Here is a 12548-nt window from a genome sequence, read left to right as displayed (position 1 = left end):
GCGGATCAGCGCGCGGAAAGGATCGTTCCGTTTCCACGGAAAGATTGAATTAAACAGGGAAAACGAAAGGGTCCGCGGCTTCGTCGGAGCTCCTGTTTTAACTATGGACCTTTGTGTGGTGTGCAAAATGTTCACGGTCTGCCGGCGACAGGCTTCCGAGTAAAGGGGTTATAAAAAAAGAAAATGCAATAATACGGCACAAACTTTATAATTTCGCCTGGCGGCGGTGAGCGCGCGGTACGCGAATAAATATTCTTTGCCGCGGCGTCTTTGCCGCGTTGAACGCTGCGCTGGCCACGCGTGGCCGACAGAAACTCTTTGGCCAAGTTTAAAAAGCATGTTTTCATAGAACGGAACCGCGGCGGATCTGCTTGGGCTCGGTTCTTTTTTTTTTACGAGAGCAATTTACTTTCGCCTTGCACGCCGCGGCGGTATTCTTGCAGATTGTGTCGCTCGATCGGCCATCGAATAATAATCACGCGGTCGTTCGATTGCAAATGTACGCGGAATTTTCATTCGAACGATTTATTTGCCGGAATCCTGTTAATAGACCTTTTCAATAACTGTGTTATATGGAGAGAGAAAAAAAAGCTCGATAATTGTCTTTCAATCCACGGTCGGCGGATTATTTTCACTGTCGACCAGGTTTGTAACAATTCTGAGCTTCGTTCGGCAATTTTTCCAAATATATTTCTTGCAGACATATTATAATTGTTGTTTTTAATATATCATCAATTTATTTTATTTAATTGCTGATAATTGAGTTATTAATTGAACGATTTAAATAGTCTGAGTCGAAGTTGAAACAGTTATGCGTCTAAATAATTTCATCAATTTCGATAAAATTATTGCCTGTATTTTGAGAATTTTTTAAAGAAATATTTAACCGTTGAAAATGTTAGCTCGTCCACTGAATAGCGAGGTTCGATCGCCGCTGTACTATTTGCAACTTATTCGAATCATTAAAGAAAAACATATTGTATTTGGCACATTTCTCTTGCAATCGGTGCAACAAATTTTTATGTATCACATTATTGCTTTTATTTACTACATTTCGAATGAAATATTTCTTCGATCACTGTTCTTGACCATTCCCGTAAATTTAACTTTGCTACACTCGAATAAAACAGTTATAAATTTTTCAAAATACAATTACGATTAACAATTAAATAATAATACAATTATAATAAATGCAATTAATAATTAACCCTTTGCACTCGAGTGGCGACTCTAAGGCGCCACTAAAATTATTCGATTTCATTCTAAAATCATTTTTGCGACAATAAGGTTTAGATTTAAAAAATTGTCAAGTAGCAAAACTGTTGGTAGGAAGTCACACGAATAAATTTCGTATGCATAAAAATTGATTTTGTTAAATAGAATGGAAATACCACGAACCAGAAAAATCATTTCAGATTTACAGTTAAAATGGCTCCGAGTGCAAAGGGTTAACCCTTAATAACCTAGAGTTTCAATTTTGATACCAATCTTTTAAACCGAATGTCCACATTACTATTAGTTTTTTTAATAGGTTGGCTGTACGTATTTTACTGTTGTATAATATTCTTTCCAACGAAATTAAAAAAGAAAATCTAATGTCATTATTGTTTTATTTTATCTATGACATATTACTTGCGCGGCAAAGTGAACAAGTAAACACATTTTACTAAAAGTTTTGTTGAATACAAATTTGATATATTTTCTTTTTCTGAAGAATATAAATACTTTTGAGGTGAGTGAATATATTATTTTCGCTATGATATAATTATTTTTTATATATCTGATTTCTTTATGGCCTTAATGCCTGAAGTATCAAAATTGATACCTGGTCTTTTTTCTAAATAAATATGTAAAATAAATATTGTGATTTTTTTAGCTATTTTTCCCTTCATCTAGACTCTCAAGCAAACACAGTAATATTAAACAAAAATCACTTTCGTAAATCAGGCTACTAAGGGTTAAATACAATTACGGGAACACTTACCTGCCCAATCTTGACGATTCTTCAGCAGATATTCCCGCGCCACGAGAAATCGATGCTTCGTTGGTCACCGGTTTATCGATCACACGGTGGTCTCGCGCGAACGATGGATCGATTTAATCGCCATAGATCCCCCGGCGGATCTGTCCGGGTGAATATTTCGAGGTTCCGAAGAGCGAGAAAGACGGGGCGAGGCGCGCGGGTCCGTTCTCTTGGTTGGCTCCCTTCGTTTTCACTTACGCACCATTTTTACTGCATCCCTGGGCCTGCAATCGAGCGAAAGTTAATCCTTTGTGGGGCTTCCCATGGCCGGCACCGAGGCGTCGCTGCGACCACCATAATAACTCCGCGCGACTTCAGAAAAGAAGAATCGCCTGGCGTGGAACTCGATACCGGTGGAACGAGACTTTGAGCTACTTTTTGGCCGATTTCCTCGCGCGAGAATCAGGAAAAGCCCTGTCGCGAGCTGTGCGTCTCACGTTCGCCTTTCAGAAATATTTCAGCGACGAAAGCCACCCCAAATCTTTGCGTTTTTTTTCTTCGATGAATTCTATCTGTCGCGATTATGCAAATATTGATAGCGCTGTTATGTCATCGGATTATATTGGGTTGTTCGGAAAGTAATTTCGTTTTTCCCAAGAAAAGACTTAATATAAAGACAAATAATAATAATACGTAAGTCTTAATTTAAGACTTATATTTGGACAACTGATATAGTAAGTCTTGTTTGTTAACAATTTTGTTCGATTCTTTGCAATAGTTTTTGTTTAGTAATCTATTGTGCTTCATTTCCACCAAGAAAAAAACGAATCGACTTTCCGAACGACCTAATACAAGTAACTATGAAATTGGAGACTTTATTAATTTGTTATAAAATCTCTGTTAAGGGAACGAAGCTATGTGATGAATTTAAGAATATTCTTACGTAATCTTACGTTGAAATCATAGAAAGTATTTTTATTCAGATCCTGTCCCTTGCAATTAATTTGGAAATGTTTTATCTTGCACAAAGAAGCTGCAGTATGTGGATATTAATAATGTTGTGCCGTCATCAGTAGATGCTACATTTTTCTTTCATTAATAACATTAACAAATTCGGATTAATGCGTCGACGTTCTTGGTTTCTTTTAATCTTCGCACCGTTTTGAATCGCACCTACTCATTTTTACCATGACTGCATATAATTATAATTATAATAAAATTGTAAAACTGTATAAATATAATTATAATATATAATTGGAGATTCTATTCATTTATTATAAAATTGCTGCTGAAATACGAAGCGATCGAGCCATTAAATATTCTTAGACTCTCTTCACTATATCGAAGTCATCGAAAGAAGTATAGTACGTTTTTATTCAGCATCTGTTCCTTGCGCTTGATTCGGAATTCTTTTAATTTTGCACGAAGCACCACAGTCTAGTAATTATAGAAACTAACAGGGCCAGCTTTCACCGAACCCCGATTCGCTGCCAACATTTCAATTTCCCAACGATTATGCTTCGATCCTAACAAACATTAACGAAAGCAAAGAGCCCCGCGTTTTGCGAATCTTTCGTAATCACAGCACCGAATGGAACAGTCACAAGCTGCGATTAAATTCTATCGAACTGTACTCGATTACTGCGCAAAGAGACTCGTGCCATCTACCTGTCGGACATTCGTTTAACCAAACTTCGATTTTCCTTTGAGTTGCTTACTATGAAATTTTGTTCCATCGTTCCATTTCTGCTCGTGGTCTATCAACCTTTTTAGATACGGCAGGATTTTGCGCAAATAAAGTTTTTCGTAACTAAATTACGATTTTCTCTTAATATATATTTTTTCCGGATATCTATATATAGTACTAATAGCATATATTCTTTTCTTAATATATCGTATATACACACTTTCACTTTAATTGTTTGCTTTAATAAATAATAAAACAATTGAGTGAAGCACGAGCCATTCGCGAAAGTCACTATAGTGGCGCGTAGTATCTAAAAGGTTAAGGTGTACCATGAATCACGGTATAGAGAGTTCAGTATAGAGACTCCTGTCTATCGAAGATGAGGATGGTCGAAAATTGTTTCGCGGTGGTCGCTCGCGGAACGGCAAGTTGGAAGTTTAAGGGGCCCCGGGACTTTTATTGCCGCTATCTGGGATCTGTTTCCTGTTATTTCGTTACCCTCGAGCCCTTGTCCAGGGACCGGGAAGGGTCAATCCTGGTATGGCCCTTCGACACTCGGCAACGTTTCCGTTTGACACCCCTCTGTCTTTACGAGATCGCGTTCGTTCCACCGACAGCGCGACCTTTCGGTGACAGCGCGCGGTCGAACCTCGATAGTTGCATCGTGGAAAATTTAAAAAGCCGAACAATTTAAAGTTGTACAACCGTGCTGTAAATATAACGAGTCAGACTTGCCATGAAAATCTGTTAAACACGAATGTTAAATCGAAATTAAATCTCGTCTTTTTGTTATTAATTGGTTGTCCAGTGACCGAGTCTAAATAATAATTTCAAACGAACTTGTTACATTATATCAACCCTTTGCACTCGAAGCCATTTTCACTGTAAATCTAAAATAATTTAGTATAAAAAGTATCTACATTTTACATGACAAAGTGCATTTTATATAAAATCGATTCCTGTGACTCATACCAATGGTTCCACTTTTGACAATTTTTTGAACTTGCACTTTGTCAGTATAAAAATTATTTTGCAAGACGATGGAACAATTTTAGTGGTGCCTCAGAGTCGCCATTCGAGTGCAAAGGGTTAATCTGATGTAATGTATTTAAATGTATTTAAATGTATTCAATGTAATTTCTATGGCGATGTATGCTCGAATAAATAAATTTCTCGCGGGAATTGTCAAAGAAGAAATCGAAATCCAGTCGTTTGGGCTAATTTAGTAGTTACGGTGCTAATCGAGGTTCTGCCATGGCGATGTAGTAAACACGGTGGCTCAACGGAACGAGATTGGTATGGAGGAATTAATAAAAGATTGTACGATAGTAGGAGAACGAGACTCCGCTCTCTGGCGGGCTAAATAGTACGTTTTACCAGTTCTCATTTTGAGACCAGTTTCGAAAATGTTCCGCGATGACGGAGATTGTTCTGTGCTTACAGACCGTAGCCCGCAGCCATTGTTTATATTCCCATCGGGTTTACTACATCATTGCGCTGTTACCTTCCAGGATATATCACGGCAAATGAGAAAGGACTCTTCCAAGTTTCGTGCGCTCCTTTTTCTTAAACCCTCGAGTGTTTTTTTCCACTTTCATCGCTGCCTGCATCACACTTATGCTATCTGATTGATGCATACGAAACGGTGGACTCCAAACTGTTATCTGACAACCAGAATCTTTTCTGTAGCCTTCGTTGTGCTTAGACAACGCGATAGACTGATCAGATTTCTGCTGTTATCGAGCGAAAAAATGAATTCTGTTACCGAAACGAGAAATAAGAGAGAACAACGAAAATTCGAACGATTTCACGAACAACGTTTTATTTACAGTTTCTATACAAACATTCGGCGACTTTAATCAACGAATCGACGGAGTCGATCAACTTCTCCTAAAGCTCCACGTTTCGCCCACTTTCTTCATTGCGATAGCACAGGCCCGGCAGTAGGAAAACGCGACAAAATCCAAACTATAGCTAGTGAAACAACAACAAAAAAAGAACATGACAGAACACAAACATGGAATATCACGTTACAAAATACCTACCATATCTCTCTGCAAAAACAATATCGCGATCGAATGGTACACGGAAAGAGAATCGATGGAAAACGATTGCCAATCAATTGGATCACGTGGCTTCGTTAGCGATCACAAAACAGCGAAGAAATCGAGACGCCAAACTTTGTGCATCGTCCGTTCATCTAACAACACTAATCCCACAAAAGAACGATCCCCCCGAATCCGGCTTTTGTTGAAACGAAACGGATTAAAAGTCATTCCCACGAATAGCAACTCTTCAAAGATCAGCAAACCACGAGCCAGCGACAAAAGCGACGAGTGAACTTTCTGTATCTGCACTTGTCTCCACAGCCTGAGCATTGAGAGGGCCAAACTGGCAACGCCGACTGTATTCAAACAAAACGGACGAAAAAGGCAGCCCCCGTCGAGCGCGCAACCCTCGAAAGCTCGGCAATCGTAAAACCAGCGATCGCGACGGAAACATTGTCTCCCTCGATTCTCTTAGCTCGCGCCGGTAGCAAAAGGGTGATCGAATGAAAATTTGAGGTGAAACGCGGAGGAGAGCCACCATTTCCTATGCAACAACCGCGGAACTGGATCGGTGAACGTACTTCGCCAACGCCGTGAAGAACGAGCACACCGAGCGATCCGATTCGCTGGTGTCCGATCGGTCGCACAGTAGGTTCACGCGGCCCGGGATCCGACGCCGAGATCGAGCCGGGCCGATCCGTGCTCGATCATTTCATTTTCTCGTGGAAATCAGTGTACGGCGGGTCCGGCGCCGCTGATCCCTGCTCCTATCCGTCTTCCGTGACAGTAATCAAGCTGATTCGACGGTCTCTGAATCGATCTCGAGGCTATAGAGCGAGCGAGCGCGCGCGAGACAGAAAGAGAGAGAGAGAGAGAGGGAGAGAGAAGAAGCAAGTGCGAGAAAGAGAGAGAGAGAGAGAGAGAGAGAGTGAGAGAGCAGCGGCTTGGCCCTGCACGCTCGTCCTGGCTACCGTGACTTCCGGTCGGGAGCCCTGATCGCGATTGGTGCACAGTTCTGGTGTCCTAGGCCGGGCCAGTGTCGGGCCTGCGGGAATAGCCGAGCACCGGCGTTGATCGACGTTTATCTGCTCTCATCTCCGACTCATCCACTCAGCCCTGTCCTCTCCGGATCGCCTTTTGGCTCGTTCACGGCTCGCCGCTTCTCGGGCCTCTTCCCCGGTGGCTGTCGCAGCTCTTTCGCTCTCGTTCGACCGTCATCGAGGTGGTTTCGTCGAGGACCGAGCCGAGTCTATCACTGTTTCACCTGGCCAGCCGCCTTTCAGTCAACGCGGAGCACCTGGGTGATCGAACAGGACACGCACATGTCCCCACGCAACTGCGTAAGAGAGGATGCGTCGCGACGGGACGCGACTTCGCCGCGGCTCGATCGAACGCCGCGCGACTGGACCGGTCGAAAGCTCCGAGCTTACTGAACAGCCAGGCCAACCGACGGGTGTTCGTGAAACGCGGAGCTTGGCCGGATACGCGCAAGCTTTCCCCGTCTCTGTCCCGTGGCTGGTTTCTCCTTGTGTAGGCGTGTATCTCTTTCCCTGTGCCAGCGCCGCCGCCTGAGCCGCCTGAGCCGCCTGTGTCGGTGGAACGCGGAAACTAGCGCGCCAGCCTCGATCCTACCCCTGGCTCTCTCTCTCTCTCTCTCTCTCTCTCTATCTCTCTTTCTCTCTCTCACTCTTTCTCTCTCTCTCACTCTCTTTCACTCTTTCTCTCTCTCTCTCTCTCTCTTTCTCTCTCTCACTCTTTCTCTCTCTCTCTCTCTCTCTCACTCTCTCTCCATCTCTTTCTCCTTCTTTCTGTAACCTCCCGGCATCCTCGCCCGGTCTTGTCTCCGTCCTTTTTCTGTCTCCGTCTTCGTCGAGCTATAAGGCACCGAGAACAGCGACACGTAGCACCGGTGGACGCGAGCTTGCACGACGATGTGCGCGTAAGACAACCCCCCGGCCCTTGTTTGGGATACAGGCTCTAGGGATGGATATGTGCGAGGACAGACACGCTTCCAGAGGACATGCTCCGGGGACGACGCGTGCATGATACGGACCTCTGCGACTGTTTTAGGGCTCCGTCTGGGGGCATCGTAACGCGATGAATTTTTCTCGGCAGCGTGGAATTTTATTTAATTTTATTTCGAGGACGGAATTTTTTCGGGAAATTTTTTCGAAAAATATTTTGGAATTTTTACGATACCTTTTAGCGTTATCGCGGTATCGAGATATATTTTTATTTGGCCAAAAAATGGTTTGGTTGAGGAAATAAAAACGATAGCTGTGCGACATGTCGCGAGAGCCTTTTTTGTTTAATAAGAAGATATTTTGTTCATTTTGGATTTCTTCCGTTGAGAAACTGTGGTATTGATTCCGTTGGAATTTTTAGAACACTTTGCTGTATCGTAGAAGCATGGGAACACATTTTTGTCTGACGAAAAAGTGGCTCGGTTGCAGAAATAGAAATGCTGCCTTGCGACGTATCGGGAGTACTGTTTGTTTAATAAGAAGGGGTATTTGATCGTTTTGGATTCTTTTCGTTGGGAAATTGAACAATCGATCTCGTTGGAATTTTTAGTTTACCTTGTTGCATCATTGTAATGTCAGAACACATTTTTTCACAAAATAGGTTCCTCGTAGAAATGAAAATTATAATTGTACAGCATTTTTTAGACCTTATGCAACGTGTGAAAATTAACTGTTCGCTTGTTTCTTCTGTTACATGACGAATATTTTGTCGCATGGTTGAAAAATAGAACTAAAATTTTATACAAAAGTTCCCTAAAAATGTATCCTTACGGAGGAAATCAAACTAATTTAATTATTTGATTGTTCTGAAAATTTTTCTCTTGAAATATTGTTCTTTGAGTAAAAAGTATATCCATTGTCGAAATAAAGGAAACCCTAAGGAAAAAAGATTTCTTTCTGAATCGTGGCTGGCACGACGGAAAACGTTTCTTATAAGGGAAAATTGATGTTCGCTTTAAATAGGACTGCCCGTTAATTATTTCGTATTGTGTCTAACGCGGCGGGATTGTAATAGCAACGGAGACGCGAATTCTTGCCGGGAATCAGTTACGACCACCGAGCGTTTAACTTTAACCTTTAGGGGTTTTGCTCCTTCCGACGGCCTTGTACAATCGAAATTTTTTTCTCCGCGAAATGAAGTTTGACCGTTGAAGTGGAGTACGCGAAACGTCCCGCGGAGAAGTTCCTTTTAATGGAAAAGTTAGGGCCGTTGTTGCGAAAATTTCCGCGGCGTGGAAAAATGAACGTGGAAAACTTCGAATCTGTTTTTCTTCCGTTGATGGCAGAAGTCGATATTAAATTTTAGAAAAAGTTCTCTATACGTCTATATATGTATATCTATTCTCAAGTGACGGAAAAATAATTTTCAATTCTGTAGAAAAACAAACACTTTTTCGCTGTATCAAATTCACCTTGTCTGATCAATTGTCGTTCTATACTACTGCGCGTAGTAAAAATCAGTGAATAGAAGCAGTATTCTGGATACATTATACTTTTCCTTCGCACTTAATGCATTGCAATGTCAGTACAACATCAATTTCAATATAAATATACTAATAATATTTATTCGTCTAACGGGATGACAACTTTGTTAGTCAATATAAAACTACATTAACAATCCATCGGAGCATAAACAAAGAGAAAAAGAAACATAAAAATGTCGATAAGATATTTGTAATAATTACAATTATTAGTAAATTAGCAATTAGTTATTACTATATAATTTATATCAGAAGATTTGTACAAATATTTAGTTATTATTAATCACTTCGAAGAAAAGTTTAACGTTCATATCCTCTACAATTTAATACTCAGGATGATTATTGAAGCACATACAAACTCAATGGTGTATTCAATCTATCTTTGCTGCGCAATGCATACTCCTCGTTACTAAAATCAGCGAACGATACAGAACAACTCACAATTAGGCATTAACCCTTTGAAATTAACCCTTTGAAATAACTACGTTTTAACCGTTTGATATAACCTCGTGTATTTTATGCAAATTTAACAGCTTTTCAAATATAAATAATTTGAATAACATAAAAATAATTTGAGGACGTGATATAACAATTTCTAATGGTGCCTTAGGGTCACCATTCGATTAATTTCGAAAATATCTCGCAGCTCGCTTCTTGGCTCGCGCTCTGTCCGATTGATTTCGTTGCTCCACTACTGCTAGTAGTACGAATCAATTAATAGGATCATCGTTCTATCATTGCCTCTCTGTGTTATTCCACTCAGTTATGCTCGGAGCCCTCTAATAACACGGCAATTGTCTCGAATCGTACCCCAGCGGATCGGTGTCCGTGAATTGTAACTCGTCAACGTTCTAGTAGAGCACACACACACACACGTACGCGCGCGCGATATTTGGACTATTTCGACGGTGATTGCCGGCAGAAGCGTAAGTCAACTCGATGACACTCTCTCTCGTATCTTCGGACCGCAATCTTGTGCGAATCTCGATATCTTCTGGCCAATTTCATCTCTGACCATCTAGCTGTGACCAAAATACCGAGACTACATGGCAACTTCTGTATCAACGCGTCCCTATTTGTGCCGGCCTCCCTCTCCCCCCCCCTCTCTCTTTCTCTATTTCTCTCTCTGTTTCTCTCTCTTTCTCTTTCTCTATTTCCCTATTTTTCTCTGTTTATATGTGTACAACCATCCCGACGATTCCCAACACGACCACCCACACACAACCTAAACAGAGATGCGGGCGTACACCGTTTTTTCCACGCGTCCTCAAAGCGAAGATCTTGCTCGGTTAAATAGAATGTTTTCTCGAGGAAATTGTAGATCTTAATCCGTGGACGTCATTAAATCGGGATTAGATAGTTAGCTTCACAAAAAGAACGAAGATCGCATTGTCCGGCTCGGCTTTACGGTGATTAAAAGCCTCCGCGGCGATGGTCCTTGCGTTTTCATCCCCCTATTTTCGGATCAAATTGCAATGCTCGCTCCGTTAACAGTGGCGTAGTTTGTCGCGGCTATTACCGCTCTATAGATTTCGTCGACGTTAGCGTCATTTTTGCCGAGGTAGAACGCAAAGGTTACTGTTAATTTCCCCGTGACGGAGGATTCCTTTAATTATAGCTCGATGGATTTTTATAACAACGTCGGTTCCCTTATTTACAGGGCCGGTCGACAAGGTTGGGGGATTCTACCGTCATTTTAGTCGCGTGAATTTTTAGAACGTCGCCGTTGTCGTCCCTTATTTTCGCGAGGGTAGCAGGCTGGAAGTTTTCTCAAAGCTCAGCTGTGTTTTTAATTCGAACTTTTCGATAACCGAACGTGTTTTTTCACAGTCCCGTGGAGGAATCCTTTTGTCTTCGTCCCCTGTTTTCATGGACAGATCGCGGATATTATTTTTAGCTGTTTTTTCAAAGCGGAGGCTGCTGCAGTTTCTAATTATAAATAAACAATAATACATTTTGCTTTCGAACCCAGGTGGGACATTTTAGTTTCGTTTGTAACAGTTTTTATCAAAAAGTCTCCCGTTAACACCTTACCGTACTTTGGCGAGTCCGACTCGCGATGGAAATTACTAGTAATAAATAATTAAAATAATTACTAGTAATAATACTAGTAATAAGTATGGACGTTATTCTGTTCTTTAAAATTGGAATAAAATTTTAATCCCTCGTTATTAATATATATTTAAACATTCTAGTAAATTTAGGCACGGAATAAACATTAATGTTCTGTCCCTTCTAAGAAATTATATTAATCGAAAAATTCCTGATCGCAGTAATTGTGAAGGAAATGGTACGTCAATGGGTTAATTAAATGGGAGAATGCGCCCTTTGATACGATCATCCCCCGTTCGATCGCGGGCAACTTTCAAAAGATAATCCAATTCTTCCGCGACATGATCCTGTTCGCGTTCACGCGTGTCGCTTCGTCACGGAAAAATATTTTGCGCCGGTCGCGCGACGAGATTACGCGGGCACCGATGTTTTTAGCGGCGCGAACACGTTCGTTCTTACGTTTCGGCCAGGACCGGGATCGAACGGTGGTGTCCAATTCCCGAGAAAATGCCGGCCGTTACTCTTCCCGAATGTAACTTTATAATGACTTGTAACCGCCGACACTAGTCACGCGACAAGGTGATACCAGTCCCGAGACAACGACTACTGTCTGACAGTGACGCATGCAACGGGATATTTCACTCGGAGTACAGTCTCGTGTTCTTCGTTTCTCCTCGAAATAGCCGGGCATTTGTTTTTCTGCTTGTAACTTAACGCACGGAATACATAAATCCTGTATCAATACCGTGCACTAGTCGCACGAGCGACTGTAAAAGCGGTTCTCAATAAATCCTTCCTAATGTGAACGATGACTCAAGATGCACGGGTTCATTTTAATCGACAGGTATCTCGTTTAACGCAGCCAGTAATTGTTCAAAAAAATTCTTGAAAAGATAATCAGAAGATTCTTTAAAAAAGTGACTGTTCGATTTAACCCCTTGACGTACCATTTTCTTCACAGTCACTGCGATTAGGAATTTTTCGAGTACGAATTAATGTTTATATCGTGCCTGAATTTATTTATATGTTTAAATATTAATAACAAGGGATTAGAATTTTATTTTAATTTTCAAGAATAGAACAACATCGATACTTAATTATTTATTACTAGGAATTTCCATCAAGAGTCGGACTCGTCGAAGCACGGCAAGGGGTTAACTTAATCGAGCAGGTGTACGTAATGTTTTTTATCGGGGAATATTTAGCCGGAACGATAATTTAAAATGTAGAAGATTTTTTAATCGATGTGTACCTTGTTTACCGCAAACAATTCCGAAACCTGTCGAGAAGCTA

This window comes from Augochlora pura, chromosome 3, assembly GCF_028453695.1.
Source record: "Augochlora pura isolate Apur16 chromosome 3, APUR_v2.2.1, whole genome shotgun sequence".
NCBI classification, from domain to species: domain Eukaryota; kingdom Metazoa; phylum Arthropoda; class Insecta; order Hymenoptera; family Halictidae; genus Augochlora; species Augochlora pura.
Note: the sequence above shows the minus strand (reverse complement) of the source record.